We start from the raw sequence: 24,970 nt of genomic DNA, 5'->3' as shown, positions 1-24,970 counted from the left end.
TGATCTAACTGGGAAGGAATTCAGTATTAATAGTTCAGGGTAGTATGTTAGCTGGGATTCTGTAATAGCAGTTTGGATATTATTTGGGTAGAGAGAAAGTGAGATTAGAAGGTCACACCAACAGCAAAGGCAGATTTAGAGGGCTGCAAGGGGTGCTACACCTCCCCCATCAGTGCTTATTTTAAAAAGTAATCAGCTATGATCAGTTGACCTGGATCTCTCTTTAGTGCAATACCAGCTTTTAAAAGCCAGTATTGGATTTGCAGTCAAACCTGACCCTAAAGCACTCTGTGTGGCTGTTTGCTAGATTGTAGGAAGCAGTATGCTACAGTTTAAAAATATAAAAAAGAAAAGAAAAGAAAATCTCTCTTTTTCAACTAAAATCTATGTGCTGTTGCACTCCATTCAGGGCCAGGCATGGTATAAACTTTAGCAACTGTTTTCTACATGTGTAGCAAGCAGTTTGCTACAGTTTAAAATATTTTTTTTTAACTAAAACATGAGTGCCTAAGCTCTCCCTGCAGTCAGGCTGTAAACTGTAGCTTGTTGCAGTTTAAAAGACATTTTTTTTAATAAAATGTGCAGGAGGGCTGGGGGCAGGTCAAAGAAATGGGACCTGAACGGCTGGAGCAGGATGCAGTGAAGAGTGTGTCGTGCATCTAACAGTCTGGTTGGTGGTTGGTGTGCCAGTTTAACAAAGCCTTTTTTTATTTTTGCTTTTCAGTAGAAGAGATGGGGGGAGGGTCATAGATCTAACTGTAATATGTTGATCACTACAATGCGGCAATCAGCTTATTACAGTAAAGCGTTTTGGTTTTTTGCTCTTTAATGGAAGAGCTGGGGGTGTGGACTAACTGTAATAAGCCTATCACAACAATGCTTTGATTGGCTTATTCCAGTAAAGTGTTTTTATTTTTATTCTAGTAAAGTGTTTTGTTCTTTGTTCTTCAGTAGAAGAGATGGAAAGGTTTGAAGCTAACTGAAATAATTCAATCTCTACAATTTCTTTCTTTCTTTTTTTTTTATTGCTCTTCAGTAGAAGAATGGAAGAGTTGGGGAGGCATGGATCTAACTGTGATAAGCTGATTACTACAATGTAGTGACTGGCTAATTACAATGAACTGCTTTTCTGTTTGTTTGCTATTCACTTGAAGAGCTGGATGGATACGGTGCTGGTTCCTGGTACCTGGTTCCTGGTACTGGCACAGGATGCTGGTTGAGCCACATATACTTGTGCTCACTGTGCACAGTATGGTGGCAAAACTCAAAAAGCATGAAGCTTTCATCATGGACAAAGCCACATATTATAATTCCTAAATAATGAAGATTCATTTTCATTACCTGAATTTCCAAATATTATACTGGTGATTGATATTCTGGTTTCAAGCTAGAAAACTTAGTTTGCTTGTAATTTTCTTACTTTATACAAACAGATCAAAGTCAGATGTTTTTGTGTCTGTAAAGGATAAAAGCATATTTTTAAAAACAGAATACTAAGTTAAGAAAACTGTCAGAAGAAATTTAAAATTTGTTGAACAAGTAACCTAGTGATTCTAGTTTCTAGTTCTAGTTTCTAGTTTCTAGTTGTCTACTGATGTACTATGTTCTTCATCTGTAAATATGTTTGTAATTAATTGCTATGTAAATTATTAATCGCTATGTAATCCAATGTAATGTCTGTCTGTTTATTTTAACTGTGGAGCTTTTCTCCCCGGGCCTCCGCTGAAAATGGACCTAGGTCCAGTCGGACACTCCCGGTCAACAAATATAAATAAATAAATAAATAAATAAATAAATAAATAAATAGTGTAAGATGTCAGATTCTAGGAATTCCTTTGTTTTTGGACTTAGTACCAATTTTACAATTTTACAGGATTTTTGTGGAAAATGGAAAAAACAGTGGCTTTATGTATGATTTCACAAAAACAAGGCATTGTCTGAATCAACAGCCAACATTTAGTTTGTAATAGGTTGCCCAACAGACAACAGGGAGAGATTATATTAAAGTCTTTTAGTCAGGAGTTTAAATCAGCATTGCAAAACACAATGAGTTTGAAATCCCTTCCGTACACCTTGCTGAGTGCAAACTGGACAGTGTTCTGTCAGCTAAGTTCAACTCACTGATATTGACCCCTTCAGTAGATTTTTTTCTCCAAAAGGAAATTTCTGCCAGTGTCCTTACTCAGTGTGCACTGGCAGCTGTTTATTTGTTTTCACAAATGTATTTTCTCTCTGTTGCTGCAACTGTGGAATTAGCATATATATGTTCAGTGTGCCGGGGTGGCTTGTCCTTCATGTAGGCACCAAAGAGAGATACTCCCTAAAAAAATGCTGGCATTTTAAGCATTTCTTTAGGTTAAATTCCTGATCAGTTGTGCTCAGCAAATTAGTTCCTCACCAAGTTTTAACTTGGCAAGTCATAGTGGAAGCCTATAAAACCACCAGATAACCATTAGACCCGCAGGGTTGAAACTTATCTGGTAGTAGCTGCAAAAAACAAATTATACCTATGTTAAAGTATCATGCCCAAGGATACATGCAGACACAGTCCTTTACTTTGGTAAGTACATTTTTCTTCTGATGATCTCTTAGGAACTTTGACTTACTGTGGCCACAATACCCACAAGTGTCTAACCTTATGCCTGCAACATATATTTATGTATAATTTGATTAGAAATAGGTTTGTGCATTTAGAAATTGTTATATCTATAGGGGCAGCATTTGAAAATGATTAATACATTTGAAGTGACAGCACAGAGGCGTAACCAGATATTCTTGCACCTGGTGATATTCCCCGATCTGGTGTCTCCCAGCTTTAAGTTAAAGACCAAAAATAAACCTTCTGTTTCTCTCCTTCTCTCCTTTTAAACCATATCAAACTGTTTGCCATATTTCTCAATACTCTTATGCACTGAAAGCTAATCCCCTAACACTTTGCAGCTGTGCTGTCTTCCTCCTTAACCCCACAATAGCTATGTCTCTATTTTCTAGGTGTACTGGGGCAGCGCAATATGAGGCTGGGAGTATAAATTTGAATTTTCTGGCTTAATTCCTGCTTGTACCAATCATTCTTTGAAGATCAATATTATATGATAATCATTTTGTTTCCACAAAATTAGGACAGTACAGTAGCTAAAAAAATGATTATATTTCAGTTAGAAAATGAGACCAAATGTACAAAACAAGTGACTGGATATAAATGCTATGAGCAAGAAGTAACAATCGGGTAATCAGTTGAGCAGTAAAAACAATATATATATATATATATATATATATATATATATATATATATATATATATATATACACACACACACATATAGGTTTACTATCAAAATTCTGAAAGGCATGCAGTGGAATACAGGTTGGTCAAATGTGTGGTTTCTAAGCTGTTGTAATGCCAAACAGAAAGTCAAGTTTATATTAGCAAAAGTGGGTATATCTTTGCTAATATAAAATCAACATTTTGAATGGAGATCTGGGTACAGTGCGGATCAGGTAATTTACCCTTTTCCTCACTGTAGTGGGATCTTGGTGTTGGTATATATAATAAGTAGGGAGTGTGGGGAGCACAGCCCCCCATGTTGGGGTGGGCTGCAGGTGGGCTGGACACATGGATTTTTGAAACCGAAGTATGGCATATTGAATGCTGATGCTTGTGTTTGTCACATTCGACATTTAGGTGAAATTTTATTTTCATTTTTGATATTATATTTCGATATTTTGATAGTAAATCTATATATATATATATATATATATATATATATATATATATATATATATATATATCTTACATTTATATAAATAAAATCTGTACATATGAACTCCCAGTACTTACTCATCTACTGCTGACTGGAAGAAGGAATTATTTTCTTGGCCCATAGGAGAAAATATACAGACAAATCATAACTGCCAGTATGTGATACTAGGTTGATGTTCTTTTTGTGCAGTTAATTAGAACTGCACAGTTTGTTTGCATAAACAAGGTACAAAGCAAGGCACAAGGCTTTACAGATTTATTTTCATGTCACGTATGAGTGCAATGTAGTTTATTATGATGGGATCACGTTAGAATTTGTTGTACTGCAGTTAGATATTTAAGCTAGTTTTGATTTTCAGTTGAGGCACATAAATATATCTAAGTAAAAGAACTTTGCAAGCTAGATTTTGAGGTTTTTCATGGGTTGAAGTTCACCATGGGATGTCAGTCCATATTTAACTTCAAGTGACTTATAGGTTTGCAGAGTCACAATGGGAGGTTCAAGTGGCTGTATGTGTCACAAACTTGGGAAACCTAGGGTAAAGTACCACCCGTGTACTAAATTTATAGGTTTTGGTACCAGTCTAGAAGGAAACAAAGATACAGTTTGCAACAAAGCAGCTTTTGCTAAGCATTTATATAAGGATGGAAATGGTAACAGTACAACAACAGAGACAGTGCATATAAAGGGTCTATATTATGCTATCGCATGCTCAGAAGATTGAACGACACATAATTGACCACATGTAAGCGAAAGCTTACAACGGCAAAACCTCAGAACAGCAATTTTTTTCAGAACTGGAAAAAAATAGCTGTTCCGAGAAAAAAAAAAAAAACTATAAAACATTATACACACCCCCACACCACCCCTACTTAAATATACCAACACCGAGATCGCACTACAGTGCCGAAAAGGCAAAGTAGCAAAAGCGGCTAAACAAATTCTTTCCCAGGGAAAGAATTCGCTGAAAAGCCGCTTTGCTATTTTGCCTTTTTGCACTTTTCAGTTCAACAAAGATGCATTCAACAACCTGCGTCTGCAACAGCATAATAGGGAGCCGATACAAAGGCACTAGCCAGATTATGCACTGATGCCTGCTTCTCACTAATTGTCTAGTGACTGTTAGCTCTCCCATGTCCTAGGTCTGTCACTGAACAGTGTATGGACTGGTACTGCAAATAAGTCTATATATCTATATCTATAGCTATAGCTATATCTATAGCTATAGCTATCTCTCTATCTGTATCTATATCTATCTATCTGTCTATCTATCTATCTAAATGTAGATGCCATTAATAAAACAGAAAAACACATTTATTTTTTTATTTTACATTTGTTTACTTGGAAATGTCTGACTGGGCAGAGTTGCCCAGTTTCAGCAGAGGCACAAGGAGAAAAGCTCTGTACAGTAATACACTAAAGAATATATAAAGCAGAAACATTTGCAGAATCATACAATAATTAAGAATATGTAGGATAGTAGCATTTATAGTATCACACAATAATACAATTAAAAATATATATGAAGTAATAGCAATTTCAGTATCGCACAATAATAATGTATAGAGTAATTACAAACAATTATATAAAAGTAAAACAATGGAAACTTTTGTAGCACACATTAGTAGCTGCACAAATGTATATGTATAGTACAGCGTCAATACTCTCAAACAGTAGAATGTATATATAATAGATAGATAGGTAATCACTGACAGACAAAACAGGGCAGAAACATACACAATATGATAAGGTACAAGTACAAGTGTCACAAGACCAGCAAGCACAGTAGGACAATTCAGAAGTGGTGCAAGGTAAACAACAACACATGATGCATCCACAGGAATAACTACACTACGGAGCACTGTACAGTTTGAAAATAATGCAAAGTACTAATACAAGCAAAACTTAATGGTTAAGGTATTTACCTTACAATCACAAGGTACAGGGTTTGATTCTCACATTTGGGAAGCATGGTTAAGCTATAAAAATGTCTCCTGGGGGTCATTAGTTATGAACTTTATGAACAGGATACGGGCAGACTGTGCCATATGACTAGTAAGTGCTGTCACAAATCATTGTAGGCACAATGAGGTAGACAAAAAGTGATACAGAGGTGCCACATGACTACAGTTCTTCAAACAGTAGACAGGACAATAAATCCAGAGAGATTCAGTATGATAATTAACTACAAGGTCAGGTACCACAGTCTTTTGTACTGACCTGTAAGCTGCTGCTCTTTGTACAACTAAGTGGGGCTAGATTGTAGGTCTCCTGAAGCAGGAAGAAAGCACCCACTTACTACAATATAGTATGGCTTACCAGAGTTGGATGCTGTGCACAACATGATACAACTCAATCTCCCTGTAAACCACATGCATCCACTTAGGTCTCCAGTCTCCACCACTGATACAATTAGTGTAGGCATATTTTGTTACTCTGGGAAATTTCATTGTGCAGGGTTTAATTTTTGTACAATTAGTACTTTATGCCATACTATAGGTTAAATTACTTTTCATGTTCTGAATACCAGTGTTTCATATTTGACTGACCCTTAACCTGAACATTCTTGCTTTTAGCATTTGCAACTTAAATGACACCTTATTGTATTTCTCCTGTTCTTGCTAATGTTTTCCTTGGTCGTAGCTCTAGAGGGTTCACAGTCTAGGTTGCCTACCCATTTTACAGATTAACAAACACACAATATATGTAAATTGGGTGGAGTGGCAAACCCTCTTATGTGTCTGTGTGTTTGTTTTGCTGGTGTCTGTTCAGCACAGAAGTCAAATTATTTAACTGCACCTTTTTTACTCTGAAGGACAGTTTGATTAAGCAGGCCATAACTGGATGTCTTGAAGTGAAAATGATGCAATATAAAGTGATTAAAAGGGTTCAGGTTTTGCATCATATGAGATGCATCAATATTTTGGAGACTTTTTTAAAGTATCCAAATGGCCTCAGCAATGTTCAAGATCACTGAATGCTTCAGAAAATTAAACAAATGAGCAAAGACATGAGGTCTGAGTATAAAAGTGAAGTATTTCTAAATTTACTTTAAGAAGCATCATTTCTATTTCATGAACAGAGTGAAGACCATGCAGAATAATCTATCTAGTGCATTTTGTTGTCAAAGTCATGAAATTCAGATCTTTGGGACAGACATAAGGCTGTACTAATAAAGGAAGAAGAAATGTGCTGTTATTTGCTAGGACATGCAACTTTACCAGAAAAATAGACTGTGTTGGTTAAGTAGTCCTTTATCTGTTTTCTCATTCAGTAGTATTTCCTTCTATTTCTTATTTCTCAGTGCATATTTGGCCTTCTAGGATATTTTATGTTGAGAAAGATCTGTTCAGCTTTCCTGATTGCCATGCTCTGTCCGGCATGCCTGGCTAATCAATTGTTTTTTAACAGAAGACTGATGGCTCTTCTATGTTTTTTTTTCTGTTGCAGATACCCTTTTATATATTTGACTGAAATGCAGATGACTGACTTACATGTTATAGCTGAGTTACTTTTTCAACTTTGTTGACATTCCATTAATTTTTCATCTGACATGAATGTTTCTTTCTAACACTACAGAATATTAATTTGCTCTTTAAAAAAATATCTGTCCACTGACCTGTTTGGGTAGCACAATACACAATCTGTTTCAGAAATGCCTGTCTATGTTGGATACATATCACAGAGAGAAACCGAGAGAGGAACAGAAAGAGAGAGAGAGAGACCTGACATTATCCAAACTGCACAGGTTAATGCTGTGACTTGCACACTCAACCAGGAATTTACAGAAATGATGTGGCTAAACCCTGCTCACCTCTTCCTGGGGGAGTGGGAATGAAGCAAATCTATCAAGACATAGATTCTAATAATGTGCTACTGGTGGAGACAGGAGGCCTGCCTGGATGTTTGTGGCTTAAAAGGATGGCTGCCTTTTAAGGGGGTTACATCACTGGGATAACTAAGTACCACACCATCACCATAGTCATGCACACCTACCTCTTGTTCTTTACAGGGCTGTGCACAGAGTAGATCTTAATAAAGAAAAATCCCCTGATGACTAGCTGGACAATACTGTAAAATGGTCATCTTTCATATATAAAGTACATATGCAGTGCTGCTCCAAGCCATTTCCCTTTCCCAGCCTACCAATGGAGCAGTCCCTGCTCAGATGAGGTGGGTGTGGAGGGTTAGTACTGGAGACATAAAGGAAAATAATGGAGTATTGGGAGTGGATCTATTGTAGCTGCTGGCCAGCTCGAGAGCATGTAAAGGGCCCCCTACCCTCCAAGAAACACAATAATGAATGTGCATTATTGTAATGGTAGACAGTTGGTCATCAAGCAATGATAAGAAAGAAACGGTATGAAAAAAATAAAAGTACTAATGTGTATTATGTACATTTAATGGTAGACTGGTGGTCATCAAGCAATGATAAGATAGAAAAGTTAAGAAAAAATAAATGTACTCATATTTATTATGTGCATTCTTCTAATCAATATAAGATGATTTTTCAGACAAACAAACCTGACTGAATAATCCTTTAACTCAAAATGGTATGACTGTCTCCACCTCCCTGTATCTTCCACAGAATCTATACTCTGGTTGAATAAACTACCGTTATCTTTCTCCAGTATGAAGAATGTATTTCCATGTTAGATTATATCAACTGTATAAGGTTATACGTATCACAGATAAGTGTATAGTGCTATTCAGCATTTTCATGTAATGACATCAGGTAATGTACATCTCATTGATAATCTATGCTATGGATGTGCTAAGTTGTACTGACTGTGCTACCTCATTTGTTTCCTAGGAGTGTCATAGCATGTTCTGAGGTGTCATTTTCTCATATCTGCCAAAATATGTATTGCATTGCCTCCTATGCAGAGAGAATAGTCAAAGTAAACTTTATTGTCATTTAGAACTACACATGAGTAGCCTAAACGAAATTTCATGTATCAGCTCAATTCTTGAGATTACAAAGGAAAGTAAAACAGCACATACAAGTAGAGAAATAAACATACTAACAAATACAATACTACTCCCAATACAGATAAAAAAAGAGCAGAGATATTTACATTAAAAGAATACATTCTCCTAAGTTAAAATAACTACCCCATTTAAAGTAATACAAAACACACTACGGATTGAACGATGTCTGTTATTTGTCTAATATTGCACTGAGTGGGTTTAATAATACTTATTATGGATATATTAAATAAATATTGCACTTACTTGGAATTTGTATAAGTATATATTGGGCAAATAAAAACTGACTTATTATGTGTCCAGATGTCAGGGAATAGTGCCCATGTACAGAAGTATAATCGCTCTAGGATAAAAACTGTTTTTAAATCTTGTAGTCCTGCAGTGGATGTGACATCTTCTGCCCAATGCCAAATGATTAAACAGTCCATGCACAGGATGCATGGTGTCCTGTATTAATCTGGTGGCTCTTAAGATGCTTCTTGCAGAATAAAGTTGCTGTATCAATAGAAGACTGGAACCTGTTACATTCTCTGCTACCCTCACCACTCTTTTAACACCTTCCTTTCTGTAACTGTGCAGCTTCTAAACCATACTGTGAAGTTGCAGGTGAGGATGATTTTGCACCTCTATAGAAGGTGGAGAGGATATGCGAAGGAAGCTTAGCTTTCTTCAGCCTTCTCAAAAAGTGGAGGCATTTCTTGTCCATATAATATTTTATTACCTTAAATTGCTTGTTCTTTTTCTTTCTCACTTTCTGTCTGTCTGCATAGATCCTGAGCTGAACCATCTCTGTTACCATAATGTTCATCAAATCACTTTCCTGCTTAATAGCCATTACTTCCTAAAACAAGTTCTAGAATATCCAAACTTATGCTGGATAATACTGTTGAAATTATAGGGCTTCATTGTGATAGCTGTACAGCAGAAGGGCAAACAACATTCCATACTCCTATCCTAATTATATTCTCCATGAGTCTGGTAATACATGAACTAGTCATCTTACCTGTCCTGTTTATTAACTAATTAGTTAGAGGCCTCAGTCAAGGACTTCTTTACTTGTCTGATAAAAGATTCACTAGAAAATTAAATAAGGTCAGCTCACATTTCTGCTTGGCTATTAAATCAGTATGGATGGGGAACAGTGTATTGAGCTAACTTTTCTTCTTAAATGTAATGCCATATAAAGCCTGTCTCAGCAAATGACTCATTTTTGGGTTTTGGGTTTATCGCTCTGTCTTCTATTATCTAATTCATTATCCAGTTAATGGCTTTATAGTATACTTCATCCTTATTTGAATAATTCTGTATCTATTGCTCAGTTCTATCTTATTTTCAGAGATGCTGTCTCTCTCTCTCTCTCTCTTGATCAGCTCACATAGGTCTGGATCGTGATGCATTACTAATCTCAGATCTGTATACATTACTCCCCATTTCAAAGCTGTGCTACTCTGAAGTATATTCTTCATGGATTCCTATTACAAGAACGGAAGTTCACTACTTCGAACTTGTAATAGGAGGCTTCGCTTCTGTGAAAGTTCACTTTAACGAAAACACCACAGCACAGTGGAGGACATAAAAAACAAGCTATGTCCTCCACTATGGTGCGATAGTCACAGACGTTAGGGTTAGGGCATGGGTTAGGGTAAGAGGATAGTTAGTAAACCTATCCCCTTACCCTAACCCTAAGGTTCGTGACTATTGCACCATAGTGGAGGACATTGCTATGTCCTTCACTGCACTGCAGTCGTCACGGACCTTAGGGTTAGAGCACGGGTCATAGTAAGGGGATAACCCTATGGGCTATCCCCTTACTATGACCTCTGCTGTAACCCTAAGATCCGTGAGTACTGCATGGAAGTTCAGTACAACACCCGTTCATTGTACTGAACTTTGCATAAGTGAACTTTCGATTAAGTGCACTTTCGCTGCAGTGAGCATTCCATGCACTATTTCGAATTGTGAAAATTTGATCTAGTGTATGGAACCCATTCTTCATACATTTCCTAAAGTTTTCAAAATATTACCAAAAGCAGAGATTTCCCAGACTCTTGCAAACATATTTAACATCTGTTAGCTCATAAAATAAAATTTGTACATACTCACTCCAGATTTTCATCTAAGTACAATAAACTGTTTGAATGACTTACTGAGAGCAGATTCAAGCAACACGGTTAACAAACATATCTTTTTACCTATTTATGTATCAACTGATTAATTGAGTAGGCATTACAAAATCTACTTTACAGTCTTACATCATGATTTCTCAAATTACAAAATACCAGTCAGAGAAACATCATCTTTTGTGATGTCATAAGAAATCACCAGATAGAAAAGATAGAAGTTGCCCAAAACTACAGCTGCAGCTAATAATGGTGCAACATCCAAGCTGTGAAGTACCAATAAAAGTTTAAGAGACTGGAAAGCATTCCAAGTGTTTTAATTTTACCTTACCTATAAACTAATTGTGTTAGGCATATGACGAAATGCTGACACTGCTGCATATATACATAAAGTTTGACCAATATAACATGACACTTTTTTTCCAGCCATTAATTATCCTCCCACATAAACGTCAGTCTATCCCACCAGTCTACAATACAATCTTTACCTCAAGGCTGACTGAATGCAGCCATTTCATTGATATATATATATATATATATATATATATATATATATATATATATATATATATATATATATGGGTTCACTATAGAATCCCAAAATACTGAAATCCCAAATTTCAGTATTTCGAAATTCTATAGCCGAAACAATTAAATACCGAAACCCCATAACCGCGAAATTTAAAATCGCGAACCTACAGTAAATACACCACACACATACACATACACACAATCTCCCCCACAATCAAACAAACAATTATACACTACAGACAAGCAGGGAGGCAACCAACCCTGCACCCCCCCCTACACCTGCCCTACTAATATTTACTAACTCCGGGATCGCACAATCACACACACAGAGGTAACTCACACACACACATTTCACAGCCCCTTGCACACACACATCACAGCCAAAACATACACTAACATACACAAAAGCCCCTAACCAATACACTTATACGTACTTACCTACAGTTACACCTATGCATTCACACAGCACAACACCAGAAGCTCCGAACTTCGGTATTTTGAATTTCATGTTTCTGGTGTTTCAGAATTTCAAGGCTTCGGTATTATAATTTTGAAATACTGAAAGTCGGGATTTCAGTATTTCGAAATTATAAAGGGAACCCATATATATATATATATATATATATATATATATATATATATATATATATATATATATCCTAATTATTTCTTTGTTTTTCTTTTTTTTTTTTTATATACACATCTTTTTTTCCTAGGTGTGTGTCTTAACAATATAACTCTAGGAGACAGCATACAGTGTTTCAATGAAGAACTTCCTTGGCCTACATAAATGTCTCTTCTCTTCCTTCTGTAGCCCTTCTACCAAAAGTTCCCCTCATTCTCCACACACACGCGTGCACACACACACGCGCACACACATGCGCGCCCACACTCACACACGCACACACACACACACACACACACACACACACACACACACACACACACACACACACACACACACACACACGCATGCATGCATGTATGCATGCATGCATGCATATACACTCAATTTCTTTGGAACAGATTAGAAAAAAATCGGTAGTCCTTTTTTACCTCACTCCCCCCACAGGACTCCACCAGCCCCTGAGCTACTATGTGGTTGATCTAATATAATACCTTTATGAAAAAACATAGCAATAATAATGAAAAGGACAATATTTCTCTACACCTTTCATACCCCCTGCTACATTATTCTAACTACAAGATTATACAGTCTTGAAGAAAAGACACATTATGATTTAACTAAAAGCACATGCAGTGTACTCTTTTTATAGCAAACACATTTTTTGACAGCTTTAAATATAGCCACTGGGCAGCTAAATAGAGAATGCATATTTGCCACTTCCATAGAGGGGTGCTGTTACTGCAAAAACAGTGATGCTTCTGTACAATTGTGTACGCTACTATCTTCCTGCATTTAATGGCTACAAATATGCACACATTTCTATACATAAAATGTTAAATGTACTTAAATACATAAAAAAGGCTCGAGCCAAGAGTGCTATAGCTAACATTTACCTCTCATTCTCTATTTTAACCTTGGAACTGCAATTAAATGACTAACAACTGCTTGCTGCTTATTTGAAAGCTTTTTTGTGTTGTGGTTATGATATTAATTTGGTCTGCAGTTTGCTTAACTGCTTCATAGTATGTACTAACAGGCATGAATTATAGAAAAAGCAAAATGGCTGAATGACTGGAGAATACCTTTGGTCTCCCCTGAAAAAATGGCCACTAACTTAGTGGGACTAACCTGGTCAACAAAAAGATAAATAAATAGAGGTCATTATAACACCAAAGCATTATGTCTATGGCAGAGATTTGTTTTAGAAATTTTCCAATTTTGGCAAGCTTGCTAGATAGCTAGGGGGTAAATGAAATGGGATGGATTGTATTACTCTTTTGTCCAAAGATGTGCTTTATCAGAATTAGAATAATTTATTAAGGAGACATGGCTGCCACACATGGCAGTGAAGGCAAACTTACCTTTCCTGGAAAAGTGTAGTTGATGCTTTTTAACTCTCTCTTTTGCTATGTGGTTTTCAGTAGTTCTCCAACATTGCATGGTTTGGACTTCATATGTGTTCATTTTGGATTCAGAACTGTCCCTGATTTTACAGAACATCCCTGATTTTGCCTCATATTTTTGCATTGCCATGTGCCCCACAAAATGTCTGATTTTCTGGTAAATAACCATTTATTACAGTCAATTTATTAAGGTAAGCATTTGCAATGGTGGGACCTGCTATGCATTTAGTTTAGTGAAATTTGTATGCTGTTCTTAGATCTGCATGAGGTTTTCTCAGAGTACTCCGGTTTCTGCCCAGTTCATAAAGAATCATGCTGAATGGCTACTCTAAACATCACTTCTATATATTGTAATTACCTTTGCCATTGTGTCTCAAACTATGATAGGGAGGAACTGAGAAAGGCCACTTTACTTACTAGGATAACAAATGTATAAACTGAATAATGTTAAAAATATCAGAAATTACACTGTGTAAAAACTGAGGTCAGCTCATACTATTTTAGTCATAACTACAGCTTTTGCAAGAAGATGGTTTGTAAAGCTTTTTAGCTAGTTTCACTGTGTGAAAGGTATTAGCTGGAAATTTTCTCTATTTGTTAAGCATCTGTTTGTTTGCTCTGATTTTCTGCCAAGGAGTGTATCATATAACTGATTTGTTTGCAGTTAAAAGCATTCACTAGAGTCTCCTTGCTCCTTTAGCTGTTTAAAACTTTCATGTAGTGGTTCACTGCTGTTTTTTCTGCTGTGATAAACATTTCTGCAGTGTTTTCTGCCTAAGATAGTATAGCTAGTAACTGTAATGCAGCCCAGTTCAGGTTTGCTGTTTCTGTAGCCTGGTTGTTTCTTTGCAGTGTTTGTTTGTTCTGAGCACATGTTCCAGGCCATATTGGCTTAGCAGGAAACTTTCTTCATTTTAGTGAGAGTTATGTTGTTGATTGGCTGCTGGCTGGTAAAGGTTGGCTGGTCTAAGGCTTGTAGTAAGCACTCATTGGTTCTGTTGAGCTTTTTAAAGTTGTTTCAGGTTGTACCTTCTGGTATTTAAACCCTAACTTTGAGAAATTTCTGGCTATACACACTGAGCTGAGCGGAGGAGGGACACTGAACACAGCTCTGATCTGTGATATATAACAATAAGTATCCTGTTTTTTTTTGGTTATTTTTACTAGTTATTGCTTATTGTAACCATTTATAGCACTTTTTTATTGTCTGCAGCATTCTTTTTACTGTATTTTATTATAAACTAATCTGCATGGTTGTACTAAAATTATTTGCCTTACAGGGCCTGATAAATAAGCTTTTAGTGTCACACTGTTTGTAAAGCTTTTTTTTAGCTAGTTTCGCTGTGTGAAAGGTATTAACTGGAAATGTTCTCCATTTGTTAAGCATCTGTTTGTTTGTTCTGATTTCCTGCCAAGGAGTGTATCATATAACTAATTTGTTTGCAGTTAAAACATTCTCTAGAGTCTCCTTGCTCCTTTATCTGTTTAAAACTTTCATTTGGTTTTCCACTGCTGTTTTTCTGCTGTGATAAACATTTCTGTAGTGTTTTCTTCCAAAATAGTGTAGCTAGTAGCTTTAGTATAGTTTTCCACCCTCCCTCCCTATTGGTGTCTTGTTCTTATACTTGGTAGCTTTGCAGTTGCCCGCCCCCTACTGTAAATTTGATCTGGGACACTCCTCCCAGTCTAGTGTCATTAGCTCATTCTACCTAATACAGACAGAACATTTGAGAAGGCCAACCCACTTAGCTTCTTAACCTTGAATTATCTTCTGTTCCTCCTTTATTCCATTCCACTTTACTAAAAAAAAAACACTTTGCTAGAATCTACTATTGCTAGAATCTCATTGTGTTCTGACTGAGTGTGCTTCTCAACAATCTGGAAATATAGAGCTGATAAGTATATTTTTGGCACTTTTTAACTGTTCAGAGTTCTGCACTGTCTTAATTTTTGCCCGTCTGAATTATTTATATATTTGCTGGCATTGCTTTCTGATACTCTAAGTGCCTCCATCTTGATTTTTTCCTAATTTGCTGCTTTTTGCACTTATTTTTAGTTATCTTTTAATTTTATTGTATTCATTTAAACTGTATTTGCTTTAATATTGCTATACACTCAAGTGTGTTAGCTTGCACTGCAGTTGAATTGTTTTTACTGCTGTTTTAGCTGCTTTTCTGGAAAAAAAAGTTCTAAGCTTGTTTCCCACCTTTCCTGTAACTAGTCTGGTCCAGATACAGATTTGCTGTATCCAATACTGTTTATAAGCTTCTGAACCCCCAAGCCTTTCTCTGTTGGAGGGAAGCCTTCTAGGTTATCAATGGTAGTAGTAAGTACTAGGTAGCCTATCTACCACAACAAGAGTGGTTTCTGGCCCAGAAATTGTAGTTTATTGGCTGTTTGGGCAGTTTTTTCATCCCTTTCAACTTTCTCGTTTAAAAGCCCACATTTGTGTGGGTTTGATCTTGTTTAAGCTCTGTACAGTGGCACCAAGCTGAGGAAACTATTACTGGTGCCAGAAAGTCTGCTCTTCAGTTTTTCCCTAAGATCTTGCTAGTTCTTTCTCTCTTGCACTTCAAATAGCCTAATTGCTTTGCACTTCAACACATTTTTGTAGAAATTATTGTAGCACACCTAAGTGCCATCAGTACTAGTCGTTCTTCATGGAAATAGCTCCAGTACTTAATAGTTATGACCACCCCTCCTGGCTTGATTAAGGAGCAGTTCCCTGTGCTTTCTCCTATTAACCTGGTGCACTTGGGCATTCTGAGGCAGTGTAGCAACTGCCTCATGTACACAGACAACCCTCTCCTCTTATCTCCCAACACTCAGACTTGTGAGAGAGGCACTTATATCACCAATTTGGAAGCTATGCACTTTACAGCCAAGACTGGAATAGCTGGTCAAGAGAAGGTCAACACCTGCACCACACCACTTGGAACATATAGCCCTCCAGAACACCCACTATCACAGCTCTCACATAAAAACACAAGCCACACACCTACCTTTGTGGAGACTCTCAATAGATATTTACCCAAATAGCTGAGACCTCCAAGACAGAAATGCACTCGACCACCACAACACAGCACAAACCACAGGGTGCATAGCTCACCTCCACAGTGAGCCCCTATACCTAAGCCCCTAAGGCTAAACTCCTTGCCCAATACACTAATCATAGGTAACTCAATAGTGAGGCACACAGATGTCCCACTCACTAGATTGAATAAGGAGAAGGTAACAGTCAGCTATCTATCAGGTGCCAGAATCTGACACATAAAAAATGCACTCAGGTCACTCCACAACAAGTACAAGTATGACTCTGTCATTGTACATGTGTGTGTGTGAATGACCTGAGATACACCTCCCTGGACTACATGAAAAGAGACATGATGGAGCTCTCGGATTATGTGGCCCAGGCAGGTATGACACTAGACCTGAGCAGTATCCTATCATCACCCAGAATGATACCGCAGTACAAACAAAAAAATTATTGACTTTAACAATTGGCTAAGTTTCTGGTGTCATTCTAAGAGGATCCAGTATCTGTCTGCTTGGGATGACATGACTGACAGACCTTGATGCTTTGCCAGAGATGGCCTGCATCTGTCACCCGTGGGTTTCTGAGTACTGGCTAAGGCTCTTGCCACTCCTATAGTGCTGTTTTTAGGCAGTGTTCCAAAGACCAAATTACCACCATAACAGCTATAAATAAATGCAATCTGAGTGTCATGTTGCTCAGCACTAGAGGTCTAAATCTCAAGATGCACTCGCTCGAAGCACTCCTCAAAATGGCGAACATCGACATTTGTGCTGTAACAGAGATCTGGTTAAAAGAGGCAGAAAGCACCCCTGTGCTACCAGGCTATAATTCATTCCACATTTTTCGGCCTTGAAACATGGAGCAAAGCTCCAAAGGCAGCCGTGTCTCCATATTCATAAAGGATATGCACACCTCCAGACTAATAGCCCAGCATAACGCATCTGAGATACTTCAGGTGCAAATAACATCGAGTAAGATGGCGATCCAGGTCATAGCCTGTTATAGGTCCCCAACCATGCCCCTAGACTCTCACACCACATTCCTAAGCACCCTGGAATCTATCAAGGTCCAACCCAACATTCTCTTACCAGGAGACTTCAATTACCCCTCCATCAGCAGGGAAAACTACTCAAGCACGAATACATTGGCCCACCGCTTCCTGGAATTAATAAATTCTAATGCCCTGGACCAGCTCATTCTGACCCCCACTAGAGGAAGCAACATCCTTGACCTGGGTATTACTAACATGGGTGACCATTGCTCTACACCAATAGTCAATCCCTCCCTAGTCAGATCTGACCATAAACTAATCACCATGGAAATCCACATCTCATCCACATCCCTGCAAAAGTAACCACATTGAAAAACTTCTCCAAAGCTGACTTTGAACTCCTGGAAACAGAGGTGGTTAACTTCACAGCACCCATGCCAATGGAAAATAGCTGTATGACTGCCAAATCATACACCAATGCACTGTACAAACATGTACATAAATGCATGGAACTAGCCATACCCAACAGAACCAAGAAGCTCTCCTCCAAAAAAAAAGAAGCCAATCTTGGGGGCCCCTGCCATTAATAAACTCTACAACAGAAGGAAGAAACTGTTGCAGAAAAAGGTGAAGAAGTCCCAAGACTGGAAAATCTCCCTTATTAGCCTCAACAAAAAGTTGAGATCCCTCATCAAATCCTCGAAAACCAGCTATGAAGGCAGAATTGTGGCAGACACTAAAAACAATCACAAAGCCTTCTATAGTTATATCAAGAACCTCCACGACAATATCCAGATTTGCTCTGAGGTACTGCACAATGGTACCTCCTATAGTGAGTCAACAGATATTGCCAACATATTGGCCGACAGATTCACTACCAACTTTACCCCCCCTATCGGAGCAATGCCAGGCACCCAGCATTACTGCAACACAGGTTAAAGCTGCATTGTCCAAGGCCAAGAATACAGCTTCCATGGGACCCAATAATATCCCTGACTGTGTTCTACATGAACTACAAAGTGAACTGGCACCACGTCTGTGTGCCCTGTTCAGTCATAGCTTCACCTCAGGCTTTGTCCCTACCAAATGGTGCACTGCTACAGTCATCCCTCTCCATAAAGGGAGAGCAACTACAAACCCTGGGAATTATCACCCCATTAGCCTGATGAGTCTGGTATGTAAAGCTATGGAGCACATCAGCATGGACCTGATTAACAAAGATATAGGAAATCTCCAAACTCTATACCCCACGGAATTTGGCTTTATGAAAGGGAGATCATGCCTGCTCATCCGGGTAGACTTCTTTGAGTCAGTCACCAGGGCTGTGGATGAAGGTAAGGCAGTGCATACAACCTACCTCAATCTGACCAAGCCCTTTGATACCATTTCTCACTTAGGAATTATTGATAAACTCACTAAACTAGGCATCAACCCCTATATCACTAGGTGAGTTGCAAATTGGCTCACAGATAGAACACACAGTGTGAAAGTAGTGGACTCCAAGTCAGACTGCCGATCAGTCACGAATGGAGTCCCCACAGACATCGATCCTGGGTCCTCTCCTGTTCAGCATCTACTTCTCAGAAGTCAGGCCAACACAAAGGGACTCTGGATGACCAAGTTTGCAGATGACTGCAAGCTGGGAGCCATTATTAACTCCCTAAGTGATGCAGACATCCTACAGAAAGGCCTCACTGAGACCAATGACTGGTCTGGAAACCATGACTTTAAGCTTAACACCAAAAAAATGCGTCAACATCCCCTTTGGTAAAAACTCATCTCCCACTAATTACCACATCGATAGGACCCCACTGAACAATGAAGGCATTATAAGAGATCTGAGGACGCAAGTTGATACCAACCTCTCCTTCGACCGCCACATTGCCACTGTGGTCAGAAAGTCCTTCTATGTGGCATATCTCATTACCAAGGGTTTTGTATCCAGGAAGAAAGAGGTCATCATCTCTCTCTACTCTTCTCTCATTAGACCAATTATCGAGTATAATGCCCCATTTGGCTTGTATCTCACTAGACACCTGCAACAGTTGGAGAGGCCAGAGAAGTGTCTCACAAAAAGGATCCTAGGCATTAAACCCATGTCCTACACAGACAGACTCAAAAGACTCCAGCTATTCTCTGTCTCATATCACCTACTTAGAGGCAATCTCTGCTTGACTTACAAAGCCACGTCTGACCCAGCTCTGTTAGAAATGCTACATCTAAAGAAATCCCAATCCCTTCACACCACATGCTCCAGAGACCTCAACCTCATTATCACAATCAACAGAACATGTTGAAGGGGCAGGTTCCTAACCCAAAGACTGCCTATGCTCTGGAATAGACTTCCCATACATATCAAGCAGAGCACCTCGCTGTCCCTCTTCAAAAGAAATTTTGATGAGTGGATGGGGAATAGAAAGTTCAGCCCAGGGATCACTCCAGTGGCTCTACTTGATAGAGGCACTGGGAACTAATGTCACGTGGCACGATGCCAGGGCACTTTTATGGGCTAGGCTTGTAGAGGTTCCTGGGCCATTAGCCTAGTACTCACCTATGAACCTATGAACCTATGGTCAAGTCTTGAACAGCTGTGTAATAATCATTACCATTGACGATAAATTTTTACCATTCTCTATATCATGGAAAACAATTCTGTATAAATTATTCCCGTAATTATGAAGTTTAAAAACATTAATTACTTTAAATATGTTAAGAGTACACAAAATATATTATTTCCACTTTTCTTTGAAGCAGTCCACCTTTTATCTGACAGAGCCATTAATGTGCATATGTGTTAATAAAATAATTTTTTAATGTTTGAGTCTAATGTTTGTCAAAAGTCTTACCTTTTTACAGAAACATAAACAGAAAAACGTTAATTTACAGTTTCAAAAGATGCATGGATTTACTCTTTGCTGTGAATTATGGATCTATCACTTGAACAAAAAACAAGGGCGAGTAATATATTGCTGCCCTCCTGGTTTTATTTGTGACATGCAAACTCTTAAAACAAGCTAGGGACATGGTTATTGCTGAGGATAACTTATCAGTTACAGCAGACATTAAAGGTTTATATAGAGTCATTCGTTATCAGCTGGGACTGCTATGGTCTAAAGAGGTTTTTTATAGTGTTTGTTATTTTTCTTAATATTAAACTGACTCTTTTATGTGACCACACATAACTGATTTTAATCAGTATTATTTTTGTTTTTGAAGAAATACATTACCAATGACTTAAAAACACAGCTATGGAACAGTAATAGTTCTCATGTATGCAAATATAATCTTAACTGCTTACAGGCAAATAGGTTAATATGAGGCTATTGATCTGGAAGATCTTGAGTAGGCTGGTTACAATATTCCAGATTATAGGTACTGATTGACATGAATGATTTATATGCAGTTTCAATCTCATTCAATAAAGGCTGCAAGAGTCATACCCGGGGTGTATTTACAACTGCCCATCTATTCATTCAGGTTACTCTTAAAAAGGGTCAGATATCTACTTTGCTACAAAAGGATTCTCATATGCATGTGTGTGTGTGTGTGTGTGCGTGTGTGTGCGTGTGTGTGTGTGTGTGTGTGTGTGTGTGTGTGTGTGTGTGGGTGTGGGTGTATGTGTGTGTGTGTGTGTGTGTGTGTGTGTGTGTGTGTGTGTGTGTGTGTGTGTGTGTGTGTGTGCGTGTGTGTGTGTGTGTGTGTGTGTGTGTATATACATACATACATATATATATATATATATATATATATATATATATATATATATATGTATATATTTACATATATATGGGTCTACTTCATTTAGCTGAAAACTCATTTCATTGAAACTCAAATGACTGGGACCAACTCACTGAAAGCTCACTTCACTGAAAACTCATTTGACTGAAACTCATTTCATTGAAAATTATATATGGCCTTTTCCCCACTATAGTGTGATCCTGGGGTTAGTATATATAGTAAGGGGGTGTGGGGGGGGGCGAGGCCCCCACATAGTTTGGTTATATGTTGTCTTCTGGAAGAGGGATGATAACTTTTCTTAGATTTGTAAGAAATAACCCTGGTGATTAGTCTGCGAAGGTAAAATAATTTCCTAACAATAGTTGATACATGGTAATCATAGGGTAGTTCATTGTCAAAGGAAAGTGCTCAGGTCCTTAATGACTGAGTCAACTTTCACAGGGGTATTACCTATGTAGTAGGAGCATGGGTGTCCAGTTTTGCCAGTGCTGCATCTCTTGACATTTAAGTTTAGGCCATGGTCCATGCACCACTTATTAGTGCTTAATGAAGAATCTGGAAGTCAGATGGGGAGTTAATGACAGCTCTAAGTTTACAGTCATCTGCAAAGTTGGTCAGCCATAGACCCTTGATGTTAGCTGTGATCATCAGATTAGTAAAGACCAAACAGGAAAAAACAAAACTGAAATAAACTAATAAATGAAAAAGCACGGAGGCCCACTGGCAGACACAAACTGCACTTTATTGTTAAGCACTTTTTTTGGTTGTAAAACCATCAGACTTCTTCAGAATAAATGCAGAATATAAGTCACTTCCTTATATATATATATATATATATATATATATATATATATATATATATAAATCATATCGCATGATCACACATAATTGATGAAATGGGAATTAACCCTTCATACATTCATTAAAACCCAGAAAAAAATAAAATTCACAACAACAGCACTAAAGAAACTAAATGTGCCTGAAGGCGTAATACATAAAAAATGTAAATGCCAAGTCTATAACTTTAAAGCCATAAAAACTATTAACAACATTCATCACCAGGACAACCCAAAAGACTTTCTTTTTGACCATATACCAAATATGAAAATCAGCCGGCGATATTGTAGTTGAGGGCCTCATCAGATGCGCAGTAGCAAGCCCCACCCAAACCACCCCCTGATATGTCATTCATGAATATGCATTCCCTCCGAATGTACAAGTGAAGAAAAAGTGCACTGAACTGGTGAGGCCCTCGACTACAATATCGCCGGAAAAAAACCTGTCGGTCTACAGTGAATCATACCTCTCACAACCTCCCATCTCCAAATGGGAAATGCTAGCCCTCAAAATGTGAAACACATAACCGATGGCTGCTTACTTAACCTGTCAGTCTACAGTGAATCGTACCTCTCAACTTCCCCATCTCCAAAATGGGAAACGAGATTTTGCAGGACAAACCATACCCACGACCACCGAAAAGAACCTAACTTATTGTTTTGCCAACATAGAAAAAAAACTGTATTCAAATGGCATCTGCTATTGTTTATTCCTGTTCGAATAATAAGTTAATATTCGTAGCAATGTCTTCACACTGACTTTATGAATATTCACCTGGTATTCAGCATGTTAGCTTGAGGGGGCACTACAGCTCAGTAAATACTAATGGTAAAGAAATGGGATAGATATATTGTTTGTCCTGCAAAATCTCGATTTACCAGAAAAATGTCCCAGTCTGGGCAACTAAAAAGGTGGCAAGCCTAAAGTACGGTCGACGGTTTTCCAACAACATTTAGTTTCTGAACTGCATTAAATAATGAAACTTAACATTATATTTTTTTATGAGGGGCAGGGAAGAAATGGGCCGTTTGTGCACATTTAATATTTTCATCTCATGTATGCATGAGCAAATTAAATATGCAGACCGGGTTGTCATTCAATTTGTGACACGCCCACTTCTGCGCAAATCGAACTGGTGAGGCCCTCAACTACAATATCGCCAATCAGCCTTTAGTTTTAAAAGTCTGGAAATAGATATCCCTGTGGGTGTGTAGCATCACATCTCAATTGCCATACCAGTTCCCTGTATTCAAGGAACAATGAAATTGGCCCCCCACCCTGATCCACCACCTTTTCTATTACACTAAATTTAAAGTGATGATTAGGGAATTTATGGATGTGTTTAGTAAAAGCATTAGTCATGTTACCTTTACGTATGTCATACAAATGTTGGTAAATATGTTTATTGAAACTATTGATGGTCTTACCTATGCAAAAACAATTACATTATTGGCAAATAGATGTGTATACCAAACATTTGCTTAAACAATTAAAATGCTGCTGTAAGCCCACCTTGCCATAACCTTTGATGTAAACAGTATTATTCTCCATAATATAAGGATGTTGTGCACAGTGCCCACATTTTTTCATGTAACCTTTCTCTTTTTCTTTATTTTCACTCCCCCTTCTCTAATATATGTTTTGATTTTTTTATAGATGATCAATGGCTTCTCACCTATATTTCTTATATGGTCCTCAAACCACGTTAATGCTTCACAAATGCAATACATTTTTGTTCTTAACAAACTTCATCAGATGTGGACTGAAAGCATAAAGTGCACATATATATCCTCTTCACCATATGGACAGCCTGGCCTGCCTTCTCAGGCAGATTATTCAACTTTTCCTGATCACATGAGGCATATGGGATCAGCAGAGGGGGATTCCTAGTTTAATACAGATACCTACTTGGAACTAAAGGAACTTAAGTGACAGCTACTACTGAACTCTTAAGCTTCCCCTGGATTAAATGAAAATATAAACATAAAATGTGCTCTGAGATGGTTTAACTGATTAGTTTGCATATATTCAGTTTTACAAGTGTTCTTTTGTTTAGTTTGAATGTATACTGCTAGTTCATTGGTTAATGTATATAAGCATTAATAAGATTCTAATGTTCTCTCACATGGTATGTATCTTAGTTTTCATCATACTGTCATTCAAATGTACTGCATTCTGAAGAAGTTCTACCACCTATAAAGAACAAAAGCCTAAATCTGAAGTAGTTAACTTCATTTGTCCATCAACCTATGGGTTATCGGATCCATATCAGATCCGAGCCGGCAGCTTCCAACAACTAAAATCTGAGCTCCAAGCTCCCCCCCCTTACCCATAATCCCCTGCTATCCCGTCCTGACCTCAGATCTAGTTTGCTGCAGTTCTCTCAGCAGCATGATCGAGTTTCCAGGCGTAGTGATTGTTGGATTTTGTGAGAAAAAAAAATCTCCTTTTTTCTTAGTTTAAACAAAATTTTGTGTGTGTGTGAGTTACCGTTGTTCCCCTGTAGCATTAACGTTTTTTTCTTTTCTAGTGTTTAGTTATATTTTTAGTGTTATTCCCTCCCCCTCATGTACGCGTTAGGGTGTGTGGTTTTGGGGCCTAGCTAGTGTGTTGTTTTCTTTTGTAGGTATGGCGGAGGCACCCAAAACATTCTTTTCAAAATGTACTGAGTGTGGCCATAAGCTGTCCCCAGTGGATGGCCACACTCGGTGCATTTTATGCCTTGGGGTTGAAAATTTGTCCACTGGCTGCACTATTTGCGCAGCGTTCAACCCCAGGGCTTTCAAGGACCGGAGGTCAAAGCTGATTCTGGTGGGACTTCTGTCCCCGGACCCGACTTCGTCCTCCGGTCCCTCCGCGACACCTGCCGCTTCTGTGGCAGCGCCACCTGCAATTCCTCTTTCCCTGGCCGGGACTCAACCTCCCACCTTGGGCCA

The sequence above is a fragment of the Protopterus annectens genome, chromosome 12.part0, assembly GCF_019279795.1.
Source record: "Protopterus annectens isolate FY-2018-M chromosome 12.part0, PAN1.0, whole genome shotgun sequence".
NCBI lineage: Eukaryota > Metazoa > Chordata > Ceratodontiformes > Protopteridae > Protopterus > Protopterus annectens.
Note: the sequence above shows the minus strand (reverse complement) of the source record.